Source organism: Gouania willdenowi, chromosome 13, assembly GCF_900634775.1.
Source record: "Gouania willdenowi chromosome 13, fGouWil2.1, whole genome shotgun sequence".
Lineage (NCBI taxonomy): Eukaryota > Metazoa > Chordata > Actinopteri > Blenniiformes > Gobiesocidae > Gouania > Gouania willdenowi.
The window spans coordinates 3,919,629-3,937,465 of NC_041056.1; the positions used below are offsets into that span (position 1 = coordinate 3,919,629).

Here is a 17,837-nt window from a genome sequence, read left to right on the forward strand (position 1 = left end):
ATGATCCACTCACTCCATTTCTCCTGCCTCTCTCTCTCTCTCTTTTTAACGTAGAGTTTACTGAACGAGCAGCTGGCTGTCGCTGCTCCTCTTTTACTCTAATTTATGCATCAGTGGAACCTATTATTCCCATATGGTTTCAGCTTCTACATGAGTTACATTCCCCATCAGTCTTTGCTCCGCGCTGCCTTTGTTCCGTCTTTTACTCCTCACAGTAAAAACTACCTCTGACATTATTTTCATATCTGTCACAGTAATGGATGTAAATCCATTGTGCAGCGTGTTTCAAACGATGTAAGGAAATAAAACAGAACAGAGTAAAAACCAGGGTTGGAGTCAATTATGTAATTGAGAAGTAATTCTATTTATGGCATAGTTATAATTGTAATTTCAAGAATCTGTCGCCTTTGCAATCGTAATTTAATTGGAATTAAGTTAAGAGAATTGACTTTTTAAATTGTAATTACCATGAAAATTCAATAAAAACTTTCAATTACAATTTAATTAACCACAAAACAGGTCTATGGCTTACACATACAGTAAGTAGTTAACAAATATCAAAATATTCATCCATCCATTTTCAGACCCGCTTGTTCCTGTTTAATGTTTCATATTAAGTTTAGTGTGTTTTGGAGTCATTTTTTGTGTTTTTGTCTTATATTATATGTTTTTAGGTTGTTTTGTGCATTATTGTAGTCATTTTTTGTGTTTTTCTTGTAGTTTTGTGCATTTTTGTAGTTATATATGTATGTGTTGTTGTTATTTTGTCTATTTTTTATGTATTTTTCTTTAATTTAGTGTGTTTTGGAGTCATTGTATGTTTTTATGTAATTTTGTGAGTTACTGGAGTCATTTGTGTGTTTTTGTTGTCCTACATTTTATTTATTTTTGTTGTCATTTTGTGTATTATTTTAAATGTTTTCATGTGTTATTTTGTGTGTTTATGGAGTTGTTTTATGCATTTACTTTGGGGAGCCGCACAAAATGAAACACATATTAAAATATGTTTCATATTAAGTTGTCCCACTACCTGTCAGTGAATTTTCAAACTCATACAGGTGGTAAAGGTTAGAAGAGTTAAGGTGGATTTGGGCAACTGGCGGCCCGGGGGCCACATGCAGCCCTCAATGTAATTGTGTGCGGCCCCTAAAGTCAATGCAGAAGATAAATCCCAAAAATACACAAAATGACAGTAAAAGACAAAATGTCGACCAAAAATTCACAAATAGACTTGGGGGGAAAAAATGACATAAAATAAATGACAAAACTATATTAAATGTTATATTTAAATGTTTTTACTGATGATTTTAAATCTTTTGCTGCTGATTTCAAATGTTTTTAATGAAGATTTTAAATGTTTTTACTGCTGGTTTTAAATGTTTTGCTGCTGATCTTGAATGTTTTTAATGAAGATTTTAAATGTTTTTACTGAAGATTTGAAATGTTTTTACTGCTGATTTTAAATATTTTTTACTACTGATTTTAAATGATTTTACTGCTGGTCTTAAATGTTTTTTCTGCTGTTTTTAAATGTTTTTACTGATGTTTTTAAATGTTTTTACTGAAGATTTTAAATCTTTTGCTGCTGATTTCAAATGTTTTTAATGAAGATTTTAAATGTTTTTACTGAAGATTTTAAATGTTTTTACTGAAGATTTGAAATGTTTTTACTGCTGATTTTAAATATTTTTTACTACTGATTTTAAATGATTTTACTGCTGGTCTTAAATGTTTTTTCTGCTGTTTTTAAATGTTTTACTGCTGACTAAATGTTTTTACTGATGTTTTTAAATGTTTTTACTGAAGATTTTAAATGTTTTGCTGCTGATTTTAAATGTTTTACTACTGATTTTAGATATTTTTACGACTGATTTTAAATGATTTTAAATGCTTTTACTGCTGACTTCAAATGTTTTTACTGATGGTTTTAAATGTTTTTACTGCTAATTCAAATGTTCCAATTGATTTTTAAACTATTAAATGTTTTCTGTTGCACTTTTAATCATGTAAAGCACATTGAATTGCCTTGTGTATGAAATGCACTGTACAAATACATTTGAATAAAAGTTAGTAAAGTTGTAATTGACATTTAGTAATTGTGGACATAATTGTACTTGTCTTTACGGCGTATAATAATGATTGTAATTGATTTGTAATTGCAATAAATGGAAGAAGAATTGAAGCTGAAATTGGGAGCATTTGTTTCTGGTGCGTCGTGGGTTGAACTTGACATCCTGGTATAATATCTCATGACTAACTCCAGAAACAATAACAAGAGCTCTCTGTACCACACACACTACAACAAAACAGGCAAAATGCTTTCTACAGCTTAGCCTTTGTGTTGCCCAGAGCTGTCACTACATGCAATGTGAGTCTATTTGTAGCCGTCGGCTCGGTTTGGCGACGCTTTGCCATATTCCACAATTTACATGAAGAGTGGCCCTCTTCGCCCAGCCTGGACCTGTGGTTAGCTGCTGGCACGCCACTCCTGGTATTTCCTCCACACTGATAGTAAAAGTCACACAGCAGCTCACTGGTGAATAAACAAGGTCCCAAAAGGCACACGGGATGTAAATATTGAAGTTTGAATGGTAAAAAGTTACGTGAGGACAAAGAGAGAAAGAAGTGAAAAGGCCAGATGAAGTAAAAACACAGACAGAGGAAGAGGAGGAGTGAGGTAAGTCTACAGAGCACAGGAATCACATTCAGCCTCTCATTAGACAATTTAGATTTGGTTTTGCTTCAAAGAAGTATTACATTAAACTGTGTTTTCAGTGTATTGATTTAAATGTTGCACTTTGTTCTGTGTGTATAAATCACTACTGACTAGGGCTGGGCGATATGGATCAAAACTCGTATGTCAATATTTTTTCTCAAAACGGCGACATACGATATCAATCTCAACAGTTTTTCACTCAATAGTCTTCAAAGAAAGATAATTCTGGGTTGAAATTTCCTGATGCCACACATGCCTATTTATTAACAAACAGCTGCACAATATGTGCCACTTTTGGCTTTTTCTCCTGTAAGGGACAGCACGTGTGAGTGAGTTCTGTCGTGTGACTTGTTTTCATGCTGTTGTGAGAAGTAGAGCGTTTAATACAAAATAAAGCAATAAAAATATTTATCTCCGAAATATGTACAAATTGTAAAGGACACTGTTTGACTGTATTCTGAGAATAATATTCACTACTTTTATGATGTGATTTGCACTGTGCGATTGTATAAATAACAGGTTAAAAAAATATAGATATATCTCGATATTGTCATTTTTTTTTATATCGCCAAAATAGAAAACTCGATATATCTTGAAACTCGATATACTGCCCAGCTCTACTTATTGTGCTTTTTATATGTTTATATACCGTCTTCCTATGTTGCCTTTTACGGAAAAATTGATTACAAACAAAGCATGATGAAAAAAAGGACAGAATAGGAGGAGCCCTGGTAACACGCCCCGCCCATTTAGCGTATTACCTTGATGAGCTACGCAGCTCAGCTACTCCAACAACATAAGTAAGAAACATAACGTCTTGTTCAGATCATAGAGTTTAGTACTAAACCATCATATATTTACACTCTAATATCTAGTTACGTAACTGCTATTCCCAAAGAGAGCTACGCAAGACCCGCGGCTGTCAATCATCGTCACATATGACGTAAAATCCCGTTTTTCAACCTCAAATAACTTATTTAAAACAAATTTCACAGAAAAATGAGAACTTGAGCACAATGTAGGGTTATAAGAACTAATGATTATATGACGAGTATTTTAACTTTACACTTTGACCCACGTCCCGTCTGTAATCAATGAGGAGGCGGGGCTTATGACCTATACTGCAGCCAGTCAGCAGGGGGAGGTCTAAAAATAAAAGCTTCACTCCACTGGGGAGCTTGTCCCATCTATTCTTTTTACAGTCTATGGTATATACTGTCTACTATATACCAAAAGTATCGTTAGTATGCTTAGGATGATGAGTGTTCCCAATGAAGTATACTTCCAAGTTTCCCAAGATGCATTTGAAAACTTCAACGACAAAAACCACTGAGGCTATCATTGTCTCTGGTTAACTTCAAAACAACAGCCCTATTTACAAAAGAGTTAAAAAAACTAATAGAAGACAAGAAAAGAAGCTTTTATTTTGAAAAGATGTTTGATTTTTAGCTTGAAGCTCGTTTTTACATTCTGCTCACAATGCATCATGGGACGTATGTCTAGTGTGCATACGTTAAAAAAATGTCCCCATATAGTATACATCTGGGTATTTCTCACGTACTCAACCTTTCTATACTTTCTAATGTAAACGCACTACAAACTAACTTTAACATCAGACTTTGTATGACATTTACAACACAGCTACTGTCAGGTTTGGGGAAGAAACACAAAAAAAAAATATAAAAAAAAAAAAGGGTGTTGATATTATTCACTGATATGATACAATGTGACAGCGTTTGACATCAATATTGGTTTTTCTATCGATATTGAAAAGCCGATGTGATGGTTTATTTATGAAATACATCCAGTGTCACGTTAAAAGTAGCTTTTAAGTGTACGTACACACCCTAAAACCACTTTTCTCTGCTGAAAACATAAATGATTAGATATGAAGTAATGTAGTTTATTGATCCTAGTCCCACTCTTCACATTTAAGTATTTAAATTGAGTGTTTTTAGTTGTAAAATGCCCTCCATGGGTGGAACGAACGCGATATTAGATCAGTGACATCACTAACCGTCACTGTTGGCCCCACCCCTCCTAAGAAAGATAGGAGGAGGGACTAGGTTTCCTTGATTGACAGCTCCATGTGGAACTGTGCAGTGCTGTGGGGGCGGGGCTACTGTGACTAGGCGTGTCTTAATTACTCTAGGAGCCACGCCCATAATCAAGGTTTTTTTTTTTTTTTTTTTAAATGACCCCCTTGTTCATTTTCTTTGCATTGTTCTACAGAACTCAAAATCCTACAATGCAATGCGCAAAACCTTTCCAAAGTTGAAATCACATGACCATTTGCTGACAAATGACAAATCCATTGTTATTGTTGGAGTCAGAAACAAACGTTTGAACAGTAATTTTTTTTACAGTTTTAAAAACGTTAACGTTAACGAAAGAGCAGAAATAAACACAAGCGTTGTGATCCCAGTGCAGAGTCTGTCTGATGTTTATCACAGCATCTTATCACAGAGGTTTCCTCTGTCCTTAGTGACCCATCACTACTATTATATAACAGATTCCACCGCCTTCCTTCAGGAAGTCGATATAAGGGCGTGTACAGTATATATAGCTGGAGGGTGCACAAAGTAATACAACACTAAGAGCAGCAGAAAATATTCAACAATGGTTTAACCTGAACCAACTTAACCTTTTACTAAACAGATACAAAGAGGAATTGACAGCATAATGATACAGTATTTATTTAAAATATAATATCATCCTTCAATTCTTCAATATCAAACATTCTGTGTGTGGAAGATCTGTCTATGTTGTGATTTTGGTTGAAAGGACTCATTTTGTGTGCTTTAAATCAGTGATTCTCAACTGGTGGGTCGGGAAACAAAAGTGGGTCGCGGACCTGTACTAAGTGGGTCGCGGACAGCTGATCAAAAATAAAATATTTAAAGTCTCTCAGGTTAGGTTGGACTTGTCTTTTATTTTGAAATAAACTTTTCTTTTGACAGGCCTGTTGTGAAATGCTTGTTGCACAGGCAAATATATAGATTCATGTTTAAAAAAAAGATTCTATGGATTAATAAGATTAAATTTGGTTGGTTGAATTGTTAAAAGAAAAAAAAAGTGGGTCGCAATTTAATGACAGTGGCAAAATTGGGTCGCAGGGTGAGACCAGTTGAGAACCCCTGCTTTAAATACTGTAATATGTATAGTACTTTTTTCCCTGCACAATTTAGCCTTTAATACAGCAAGTAAATGCACAAAATGACACAAAAAGACAATAAAATTAATAGAAATTTTAACGACAACAAAAATCCTACAAAAAAACTAAAAACAGAAATGCACAAATTTAACCAAAAACTAAAAACACACAAAATAAGAACAGAGACATTTACAAAACGAGCACAATAACACACAAAATGACTCAAGAAATGTTTTTTTTCTAACAAAACAGACACAAAATTAAAAGTAACAACAAATATGACATCAAATGACGACAGAAATACATAAGATCAACCAAAAGTTGCACGACTCAAATTACACTTACACTGAAATGTTTACAAAATGGCGACAAAAATACATAACTGAAGAAAATAACAGAAAAAATAATTAAAATCACAGCACAAATAAATAAAAATGACTCCAAGGGTCTGTTCTATGAAGCTGGATAACTATATCCTGGATATCTCTCCGTTAGCTTCACCTAACCAAACATGCTCCGTCAGAGAGCAGCTGTGCTATGAAGCAGGATATCAATACGTTCACTTAACCCAGATGATTTCAGTGTCAGACCAATCACAATCACAGATAAACTTTGCAGAACAACTTATGTCACAATTGAGGAATAATTCTTTAAAAATATGAAGAATTAAAATCCATAATTCAAACCAAAAACAACACTGTTGCTGCAGAAAAAGCAGGAAGGAAAGAATGCAGTAATTGATGAGTGTTAATGCTTAAATTAGTGAAATTATACAATATTAAATTATGGGAGAATAAATGGATACTCTGACCAGTTTCACTTTATTTTCACTTTTGTTCATTTCTAAAAGAAATATTTAAGTTGAAACGTTGAAAGATTTGATGATTCCTGTGGCCAAAAAGAGTTTAAAAACCTCTGTATTTAAATCCGGTGTAACTGCTCTGACAGTGATACGTTGACACGGAGGAAACAGGGAATCACGTTTGTTTCTAAATCCTTCTTTAAAACACAGCTTTAAGTTTAAAATGGTTTATTGTGAGTCCCACACATCCTGCAGCATTCACTCAGTCATTCACTTATTCATCACTTCATTTGATTCCGTGTTCCCGCTCTTCAGCTCTGTTGCCACGGCCTGTTTTTAGGCTTGTTTACCTTTTTTTTTTTTTATTACCCTGGAACATATCGTTTACCTGAGCTGCGGCACTAATAATATGCATCCAGGCTGTGTGTGGGCGTGAACGTGGTAGCAGCAGGACATTTGAAAACAACACCATCAACAGCACTGAGCACTGGACGCTGACGCTAACAAAGTTTGGTCCAGTGTTTGGAGCTGAGACGTTTATCTAAACTCTGCTGTGGTTACACACATTTACGTCTGTGAAAAGAAAAAAAACCCCACAACACTAGTGTTTTTAGTTTGTCCTGGTCTCCATGTTTAACTCCATCTCAGTCCAGTGTTTACTTTAATCTGATTTATGATGATTAACTGGAAAATGTTTATTATTAAAAAAAAAAGCTTAGAAATCATTAAAGACAAAAAAAACAAATAAATGGTTTTGTCCATTCCTGTGTTTTTCTTGAAGTTTTGTATGTTCTTCGAGTCATTAGTGCATTTTTGTTTGTTTTGTCATTTGGTGTGTTTGTTTTTAGTCATTACTATAATTACTGTATGTATTTTTGTTATTTTCTGTAATTCTCTAGACATTTTTTGAATTTTTGAGTCATTTTGTGCTTTTTCTTTTTTTTTTTTGAGCATTTTTTTTGTCTTTCTGTGTATTCGTTTTGTCGTTTAGTATATTTTTAATGTTATTTTCTGTATTTTTGTTACAATATTGAATATCTTTGGAGTCATTTTGTACTTTTATATTTTTTTTTGTGCATTTTTTTTGTCTTTCTGTGTATTCGTTTTGTCATTTGTGTATTTTTAATGTTGTTTTCTGTATTTCTCTAGAGATTTTTTGTATTTATGTAGTGATTTTGTGCTTTTTTATTGTTTTTTCGTGTATTTGTTTTGTCGTTTTGTGTTATTTTCTGTATTTTTGTTGAAGCATTTTGTTGGAGCCATTTTTTTCATTTTTAGTTTTCATTTTGTGTATTTTTTGTCTTTCTGTGTGTTTGTTTTGTCATTTTCTGTATTTTTGTTGACATGTTTAATAGTTTTGCAGCTGTTTTGCGCTCGTCTGTTTTCCTTTTCTGTATTCCTTTTATCATTTTGTGTCTCTTTGTATCTTTGGATTCATTTTGTGCATTTTTGTACTTTTGAGTGTTTTTGTTGATTTTTGGACGTTTGTTAAGCCAGTTGTGTATTTGCATTTGTCCAGAAAAAACCACCAGTTGAACTGAACAAGATGAGCTCTATGATGATGATGTAAAACATGCTAAAGGAACAGAATGCAATAATAAAAGTAAACTAATTGTATTGTAACAGGGAAATACAGATAAAATAATGATTAGAGTTACACTTTCTCTTTGGTCTCAACTGGAACTCTCCTTTAATGGTTTAACTGTTTCCTCTAACGACATTATGAGGCTGGTGCTCTGTGCTGGACCACGTGTGTGTTTTCTGAACCACTGGGTTATTGACTGGGAGAGTTCTGGGAGGAGCTGGTGTCAAAAAGCTGAGCGGCCCCCATGCTGGCCGCTCCATATGAAGATCTGGTGGTAATTCGTGGGACAGGCTGGGGCATAGTGCCAGGGAATTAGAGGGCCGAGTGGCAGGAGACATTTTAATTTGTGCTGCCATGTGCAAAGGCATGCACCCCTAGCCTTGAGTCGGTTCCTGTGATTAGGACGGACGGCGTATTATTAGAACAGAGGACCATGTGAAAAACACTGGGAAATGAAACCAGAGCCAGCAAACGCTATTGATTGTTGGACATCAACTCTTCTTATTTATGGTGGTTGAGTCTGCTGAGGGTTAATGACCTTACTCCATCAGAAATTATAATAAGACATTAGAAATATTAATACATGTTGTAATTCATCATAAAATATCATAATCTACAGTAGTCAGAAATTTTAAACAAATATGGTTATTTCCAGAGGTGAAAAGTGCTCACGTTACTGTAATTAGGTTGAAAAAAAAAAAAACATAATACACATTGGCTTCAATAGTATTATTTCAAATATATATTATGCACCAATAATGCAAACTTAAATAAAATATTATCAAAAACATTTACATCACTAAATAATGACATAAAAATAATAATGACACCAGCTATAATAGTAAATAAACAATTACTTACTCCAGCCTGATAAACATTTAATAGATCTTGTAATTATTTTACTCACAGGCTACATACGTTTAAACACCATTTAAATATTTTTTCTGGTACCAAACAAAACAGATGCATTTAAACGCATCAGAACTATTATTAGGTAACCAACGCTCAAAATCACACATATTTCCTAATTATAGCTTCAGAATGAATACATAAAAAAAGATAAAACATCGTCTGAATCACTGTAACGCAGGTTTTATAATGTTATGAAAAAAATTGGCAACATTAAAACATAACATCTTAAGTTTTGTTGCCTTATTTGTAAAGAAGATGTACAAAGTACCTGTTAGTCTAAAATGAATCACACCAAACTGACTCATTTGTAGGTGATCAAATATGGCGCCCACATTAATAATCCAGTAATTTCACACATATTTCCTCACTTAGTACAACTAGATAACTAAAAAAAATCTACTTACCAAGGTTAGTTTAGATGTTTCTGTAAGTTGAGCCACATGACCACATTTTTCTGACTTCAGAGAAAACAGGAAGTTGGAGGCCTCCCAGGTCTCTGCTGATTGGTCAAATGTCCCAATCACATGTTCTCTGATCCTGATTGGCTGGGTGAAGACCACATGGTTCTTGATCTTTAGGATGACCATATTTTCATTTGGGCCGACCTCGTCATACTAACAAAGTACTCAACGTTTTCTTGAATCCATCGTGTAACGGCAAAATACAAAATAGTAGTTTTTTTTTTTTTACTTTATTGTTGTGAAGTCATTTATTTTACAACCATCAAAAAAACAAGAAACAAAACGCACAAAAAAAAGCCAGGATGGACGGGAAGAAATAGGCAGGAGGAATATTTCTAGAGATAGTGCTAGATCCAGGGTTTAGGAACACTTTTATCCATTTTGTTCCACTTGTCCGTAGTCTTTGATCTACATCAAAACCAGGCAGATGTCTTTTTATATACAGTAAGTGTACAAAAAGCATTGGGCGAGTGCATTGAACAGGACTTTAGGAAGCATCCCACTGAAGCAAACAACAAAACACAATAGTTACATATATAACATCCTGTTGTGAAGAGGGGCCATTTATTCAAGATGAACAGTCCATTACCTCCAGTATATAGTGAATTTATCCATGCGCATGTTCAAGGAAAAAGTCCCTTTTTCCACATTATATATTTCAATCCACTCCTCTTTTCATAGCCATCTTCTTTTTTTTTACTGGTTATTTACATTATTTTAATCAAATATTTTTCCGTAACATTAATTTAGGGGGTGATATTACCAAGATAAATTGTACAAAAATCATAATTAATCTCAAAGCCTATTAATGATTTAATTTCCCCCACTATGGTCGCGTCAGTAAGGTCGTATAGTCGGGCAGTCCCAGAAAACATGGAAGCGTTTTCCACACTCTCTCCAACACCGTCCAGAACCTGACTGACCTTTCTGAAGATGTTTATATTTTTGAGCTGATGAAAAAAATCAAATTATGTTTTTCCACGAAAATTCAAATGCCAATCATCTTCTGAAATGGTTATTTTTGCTTCTTTTTCCCAGTTGGAGTCAACGTTAAAAAGTGGAAAAGCCAGTGAATGATTGGAAACAGGAGAAGGTAATCAATATCTGGTTTAGTTTAGATTAGTATGCGTCAATCAAAATGTTTAATTAAATCAGGGTCGTCTTCCTCTGCTGTTTTTCTATCACAGATAAAAGTCTTGACTTTCTAAGTCGTAGTTGTCTTTAAGTTTTTGACAGCATTCCAGTCTCCATTTATCAGAGATAAGACAGTATGTTATTGTCAATAAGGTTTGAAAATTAATATTTATCTTTTTAAAAAAATCAAAAATCTTATTATGCACTTTAACAATCTGTCCTCAATAATAATAATAATACCTTTTCAATTAAATCCATTGTTATTTGGTCTATTTTAATCTCTCTCTCTTTCTCTTGGACTTTAGTATCCGTCACGTGTTAATTACCGTAATGCACCATGTGACTTAAAGTTACGTCAGTTTTATTTTAGCTCACATTTATTTTTAGCTACCCTGCTAACCCTTTTATTTTAGCCCTAAGCCTAACCCAGGAAATACCCTCAAATGTTTATTTTTGTCATATATGTATTTGCCATGTTAAATATGTTAAAATGAAAAAAAAAATATATGTCAAAAGTGGGATTCAAACCCACGGCAGCGGAAAGAAGAATCCTTGAGTCAAACGTTTTAGACCACACATCAGGCACATTACGCTTATGTAGAAAAGGTCTGGTCGTACGTTTAACGTATCTCTAGACACTTTCTTTAAATTAACGTGTTCCCCTAGATGCGTTCAGGGTCCCTGGGAAACCCGGACCATTTCATTAAATTGTAAAACATCCCTGGACAAGACGTGAAAACAACGATTACCAAAAACAGTCACTTGTCCACTAATTCAACCCAGACTGTAGCCAGTGGTATGAAACCACCCAGCTCTCTTTTCTTTTCTTTTTTTTTTTACACAGCCCTACTCAATGTCTTCTTAGGTAAAATACTTTTATTTTGAAAATCATTCCACATTTCACACCTAACATTCTCTGGTTTCATCTGATTTTATAGCTTTGTGAGTGTGGAAAAAATGTCTTACCGTGAGAGCAGAGCCTCAATTATTCTGTATATTCATCACAAGAGGAAAATTGTTATTGGTAAATGTTTTCTTGCTAATGGCAACAATTAGTTCAGCCTTCATTTTTAACAAGCATCAGAAAATTTGACTTCCTGTTCATATTCCACATCACTACGAGTAAAAAACCACATCATAGGGAAACATTTTAGTGCAAAATAATCAATATGTTCCCCATGCCTTAGTAACGTTGGCTAATGGTTGCTAAGCTAAATATTGTCAAAAAGAGCAGCGTTGTTGTTGATTAGCAGAAAGTCTCCACTGACACCAGCTTTGTAGCCTTTTATTCTGGGACACTAAAAACTTTTACCTCACCTGTCGGTGCTAATAATGCAAAAGCTAGCTAGTCTAGCTAAATAATTCCAGCAAGTTCTTTTTGTCTTCTTCTTGAATAATTTGTTAAGGTTTCATTTATCCAGACAACTGTTTTAAATGTTTTTTTTACTTTGATCTAAATGGCAACTGCCAGTCTTCTTCAGAGGCGTCTGCTGGTCGCTTTGATGTGTCCTTGACTTCCGCATAATAACTCCAGCAAGTTCTTTTTGGCTTCTTTTTGAAAAACATGTTAAGTTTGAATTTATTCAGACAACTGATTGCCAGAAAATGTACTTTGATCTTCTGACATTTGTCAACTTTCACCTGCCAGTCTTCTTCAAAGGCATCTGCTGATTGCTTTGATGGGTCCTTGACTTCTGCATAAAAATTCCAGCAAGTTCTTTTTCTAAATTTCTTGAAAAAAATGTGTTTGATTAAATGAAACCGTTACATATTAATTAAAACAAAGACAAAATGAATTTGCTGGAATTATTATGTGGAAATCAAGGACATTTCAAAGCAATCAGCAGATGCCTCTGAAGAAGACCGGCAATTGACACCTGAAAACGTGTCAGGAGATCAAAGTAAATTTCCTGAAAAACTGTTGTTTGAATAAATGAAACTTTAACATATTTTTCAAAAAGAAAACAAAATGAACTTGCTGGAAATATTAAGCTAGCTGGACTAGCCATAGCATTATAAGTTTCGACTGTCAACTGCCAGTCTTCTCCAGAAGCATCGACTGATCGCTTTGATGTGTCCTTGATTTCCAGGTAATAATTCCAGCAAGTTAATTTGGAATAAAACGGTATGTTGATCTCTTTTCAACTGCCAGTCTTCTTCAGAGGCGTCTGCTTATTCAAAAATATGACAAAAAACTTGCTGGAATTTATATGCGGAAGTCAGGGACACATAAAAGTGATCAGCAGATGCACACGCCTTTGAGGAAGACTGGCAGTTAACAGTCGAAACATGTCAGGAGATCAAAGTACATTTTCTGAAAAAAAGTTTAGCAATAGTTCCATCAAGTTCATTTTGTCTTTTTTAAATAATATGTTATGGTTTTCTATTATTCAGACAACATTTTTTCAGAAAATGTACTTTGATCTCTTGACATGTTTCGACTATCAACTGCCAGTCTTCTTCAGTGGCAACTGCTGATCGTCTTGATGTGTCCGTGACTTGTACATTTCCTGAAAAACAGTTGTCTGAATAAATGAAACCTTAACATATTATTAAAAAAGAAGACAAAATTAACTTGCTGGAATTATTAAGCTAGCCAGACTAGCCTTAGCATTATAAGTTTTGACTGTCAACTGCCAGTCTTCTTCAGAGGTGTCGGCTGATTGCTTTGATGTGTCCTTGACTTCTGCGTATAAATTTCAGCAAGTTCTTTTTTTCTTCTTTTTGAACAAAATGTTGAGATTTCATTTATTGAGGCAAACGTGTCACAAGATCAAAGTACATTTTTCTAAAAAAAAAAAACAGTTTTCTGAATAAATGAAACCTCAACATTTCATAGAGCCTAGCTTGTTGACTTGTTGCACAGTCGTTTATCCAGCCTGACGTGATGCCATGTTGATTATTGTAGTAGAAACTGTGATGTCTTGACATTAGCAGCAGTAGCGTTATCATTATAAAGTCCATAGTGACTTTAAACACTGTCTGTTGTCCTGGGGCCTGGTTTGGTTCCTTTGGGAAGTGTTGCAGTCTCTCCAGAACGCGTGAGCTAGGGAGAACTTTCACTTCTCCACGGTTACGGACTCCCATGAAAGATCTGAACACACACACACACACACACAAACACACACACACAAGCCACTAAAGATCAAGAGTTTAATCTTGTTTTAATAAAAAAAACAAGGACTTAAACATGCGCTTGTGATGCAAAGAACGTATGTTTTCATGGATTATTTGTGGAATAAAGACAATAAAAGAGAATCTACAGCCTCGGTTTCATAAAATACTTTCAGTAACTTGAATCTTATGTGTTTTACATAAAATACATGGTCATGTTTTAAAAGTATGACACTCTCAAGAGGTTTTTCAGGAGGTACTCATCTGTTTAAAGGATTATTATGGACTGTAGGTTAGATCACAACCCCGGGATAGCCAGAGTATAACAAGGAATGACCTAACTGTCATTAGGGACTTTAGAAGAAGGCAGCAATTGCTAGTGTGTGTCCCGCAGGAAAGCCAGAGTTAACTCTATAGGGTCTTGTTAGGAGTGTGATACACTGTATGTAAAGGTGCCGGTGTTTTCTCACTGCACGAGACGACAAAGTGTATATATTATTTTTCCTCTTTTAATTTTAAAACTGCTGGAGATTATTATCATTTTTTAATCAGATAAAAATAGTGTACGCCTCATAATCCAAGATAATTTGCTCGAGAGAAAAAAAAGATGTAAAAGGTGGAAATCACCACTTGGAAGTTTGTTTTAATCTCCATTTTTAAGACTATCTTATTGACATTTGACAGAAAAGTTTTGCCCATTTCATTGTGGGATATGGAGTTCCATAGACCAGTGGTTCTCAACCTTTTTTACCCTGGAACCCCTAAAGTAAAGGTTCCAGAAACCGACTTTTTGGGGTCCATCCATAAAGTCAGCAAAATGATGGTCCATTGTTCTATGACTCCGTTAGCCACATTTATATATTTATCTGAATAATATCCACTGTTATACAGGATGTTTATTATTATTTGCACCATAGTATACAGTTGTCTTAAATATGTAAATAGAGTGTGTTAAAGGTGTGCACAAATGGTGGAAAAGGTGGTGAAATGGGATTTTAAAAACCACAGAAATTATTTTAAAATTTCTAAATTAGAGAACAGATAGAAAAAGTGCTGAACATGTCTTGAAAGTGGAAAAAATGTGCAGAAAATGTATTGAAATTTGATGGAACTTTGGCAGTAATGGGAGTAATGTAGCAAAAATGCATTAAAGGAGCAAAAAACAGTAAGTGATGAAAATAGGTTAAAATATGGCAAGTTTGGTGTAGTGGCAGAAAAATGGTAAAAATAAGTAAAAATGGGCTCAAATTGTTCAAAAATTATAATCGTTTTATTGATGGCATCTGGCCCGGTGTCTCGAGACCCCAAGGTTGAGAACCCCTGGTCTACGGGACTCCACGTCCCACAATGCAATGCACAAAACTGTGTTTACAGTGGAGATGAAAACAAACTATCAAGCGACAATTTCAACCGTTCACATTTTTTTCTCTCCATTAACTCTAAAAAGGTTTCTACGTGTGTGTGTGTGTGTGTGTGTGTGTGTTCAGTGTTACTAATGCTCTTATTTCTGTATCAGTGTAATTAAAGATTCCTACATGTAATTGACTTCCAGTCGGCGCCGCGCTCACACCTGCCAGGCCGTGCCACACGTGCTCTAGAGTTTTCTGGGAGTATTTCCAGCTCCATCCATCATCATCGTCATCCTCAGCTGAAGGCAGTGACAGCACGGCCTGCTGGGTGACCCGTGCTGAGGAGTCCGGCCCTGCTCAGCCAGGCCTGCACAGCGTGGACCCAACGTGGTCTGTCAGCACCCGGGCCTTCCGGCGTCCAAACCATTCCTCACATGATTGAAAACAGACTCAGCTGAGACTTGACACTGAATCAAGTCGGTCAAATGTGTATTTTTGCTTTCTCCTCTCGACCCGTGGGTGACATGAGATACAAATCAAAGAGTGGAGGTTCTCTCACACCCACTCCCACGCTGACTGTGAGAACCGGTGGTCTGCGTGGTCCCTCAGCTCAGCCCAGCGAGGAATGTGGGTTTTGATCTGTTATCAGTCTGATGCTTGTTTTCCTATCGCTGATGCCCACAGGTAAGTGTAACACAGCTGCTCACGCACAGCAGGATTCTCCTTCAATTCTTCTCACTTTTGGGTTTGTGGTTGAATTACAGCATGTACGGCTGATGGTTTAGGTTCCCAGAGGTCTGAGTATCATCAAAAGACATGATGGTGGCAAGAAGAAGAAGAAGAAGAAGAAGAAGAAGAAGAAGAAGAAGAAGAAGAAGAAGAAGAAGAAGAAGAAGAAGAAGAAGAAGAAGAAGAAGAAGAAGAAGAAGAAGAAGAAGAAAACTTACTACTGATACTAAGTCTGACGTCATAATTAGTATGTAGTGCGTACACATTAGATAATATAAAAAGATTGAATACTCAGAGGTGACAAGTAACAAAGTACAAATGCTTCATCAACAGTGTTGGGAACGTTACTTTAAAAAAGTTATTAGTTATAGTTACTCACGACTTGTTCCAAAAAATAACTGAGTTAGTAACTGAATTACTCTATAATAAAAGTAACTCATTATTAAGGAAAGTTACTGTAAAAAAAAAAAAAAAAAAACGTTGCTATATGTCAAATAATTCAGATTTTTTAGATGTGTCGTTGTGAGGTGCTTCATTAAATCTGAGTTGTTTACAACAGATGTGGACAAAGTCTTCACTCCTGGATATAATAAACACTTCACATGTACGTTATTGTTTTTGACCATAATTAATTTAAAGTAGTGTTTGTATCACCATCTTAAAAATAACAACTTTTCATCTGCTCCACGCTCACCATCTCTGCTGATTCATCAAATCTGTAGTGTGTGTCTGTGGACACACACACACACACACACACACACACACACACACACACACACACACAGAGCCAGTGTAAAAACACTGGCTCTGATTGGCTACCATGAAACATGACGTCGCCGTAGCCTACTATCTGTACTTTTTACTCCTTACGTTTTAATAACGATGTCGTCACTTTTAAGACCTTCAAAGATGACGTCATGTCATAAGAAGACCAAACAACAACAGTAATGTTAAATGTTAAACTTGTTCTGGGTTTTATTGAGCATTTGCATTTTTATTTTCTTTTTTCTTGAAACATTTTATTCACACATTTTATCTATAATAAATGCTACATTCTCCAGGTGTTCAAAAGTAACCCATTTAAATATTTTCCATGTACCAGTATTCTACAAGTTCTTTAAAAAAAATAAAAGATATGGAATTTGCTGTCTTATTATTAAAAGGACATTTGTTTTATTTTTTACTTTAGTACATTTGGAAGCATTTACTTTTTTACTTTTACTCAAGTATGGGAGCAACTTTAATACTTTTACTTTAACCAGAGTTATTTTTTATTCAAGTATCTATATTTCTATTTATGTACTGAAGTCTAGTACTTTTGCCACCTCTGTGTATTACTATATCGGGACATTTTTTAAGTGCGCACGGTAATACTCAACCTTCCCATGATGCATTGCGAGTGGAATGTAAAATGGTCCTGTGACTGGCTTCAAACTAAAACTGAAACATCCCCTTTTCAAAATAAAAGCATCTCTTCTTGTCTTTTATAAGAATTTTTTAATCTGTTTTATGAACAGGGCTCTTGTTTTGAAGTTAACAGGAAGTTTTGTCAGTAGCACAATGGAGGGTCTCTGAACAAGGTTTTTGTCTTTGTAGGCTCCAAATGCATCTTGGGAAACTTGGAAGTATACGTCAGTGGGAACGCTCATCATCCTAGTCATACTAATAGTATATAGTAGACAGTATGTACTTGTTGAGTTTGGAGTATGTTGTACGGAGTGTAACATTTCCAACACAGTCATGGTCTTAAAATGCAACATAATTTTAGTCAAAATTTAGTCATTAGGACAATTTTAAGTTATAGTCAGCTAAATGACATTACAATCATTTGATATAGTCGATTAAAATCTGATATATTATAAGTTCATACTTATGTTTTCG

General features: G+C 34.9%; 1 protein-coding gene across 1 annotated transcript in view; it reads right to left on the reverse strand.

The window, feature by feature from the left end:
• Positions 1–13,701: 13,701 nt before the first annotated feature.
• The window catches only part of cog6 (component of oligomeric golgi complex 6), a 61,801-nt gene continuing 57,665 nt past the window's right edge, over positions 13,702–17,837 (reverse strand). The window contains exon 21 of the transcript XR_003675372.1: positions 13,702–13,858. The gene's annotated coding sequence lies outside the window, so the exon portion shown is untranslated. The remainder of the gene's footprint in view (positions 13,859–17,837) is intronic.